This window comes from Microtus ochrogaster, unplaced genomic scaffold, assembly GCF_000317375.1.
Source record: "Microtus ochrogaster isolate Prairie Vole_2 unplaced genomic scaffold, MicOch1.0 UNK35, whole genome shotgun sequence".
Lineage (NCBI taxonomy): Eukaryota > Metazoa > Chordata > Mammalia > Rodentia > Cricetidae > Microtus > Microtus ochrogaster.
In genome coordinates, this window is record NW_004949133.1 from 23,352 (window position 1) to 24,133 (window position 782).

Here is a 782-nt window from a genome sequence, read left to right on the forward strand (position 1 = left end):
TAATAATAATAATAATAATAATTTTGTGGTTTGTGGTCACCACAACATGAAGAACTGACTATATTGAACGGTGGCAGCATTAAGAAGGTTGAGGACCACTGGCTTAGACCTAACTAGGTACCTGGAAAGGACACTCGCAAATCTGTTGAACTATCTACAGACTGTGCAGTGCGCTTCAGGTTCCCAACTTTTGTGAGCTGGCTCCCATACTGGGGTGCCTTGGTAACCCCTTACTCATTCCTGTAGTAACCCCAATAAAACTCGGCTCACCAAGTTGGACTTCAGAGGTTGCTATGCTTTGTGGGGTCCCTATGTGGGGTAAGGAGATGTGTGTCTTGTCTCCCTAGGAAAAGTTTCGTCACACAGCGGTGTCATACTCTAGTGGACGCCAGGACTTGGAGTGGAGGCTGGAAGCCTGAAGCTGACCAATGCTCCCCAGTCCTTTCCTCCCCACCATGAGTCTTGGTCTGTGGGGAAGGAGGTAGAAACATGGGTGTGACGGATACACCGGCAAGCCTTGGGAAACAAAGGAAAACTGTGAACCTAGACAGATGGAAGATGTCTACAAAGGCTTTCAATGAAGGTGCAGCCACCTAGGGTGTTTATTTTGGTGGGTGTTGTTCTGGGAAGAGGATGCATCCTGAGAGCGCTGGGTCTCTCACAGGAAGGGGCCACAGGTATCCTTGGGATCCCTATTTGCCAATACCAAACAATACTCTCCTCATTTCACATGACCCCCAGGAAAGACAACTTCCTGAGGTTTTCTCGCTCTTCTCTGGTCT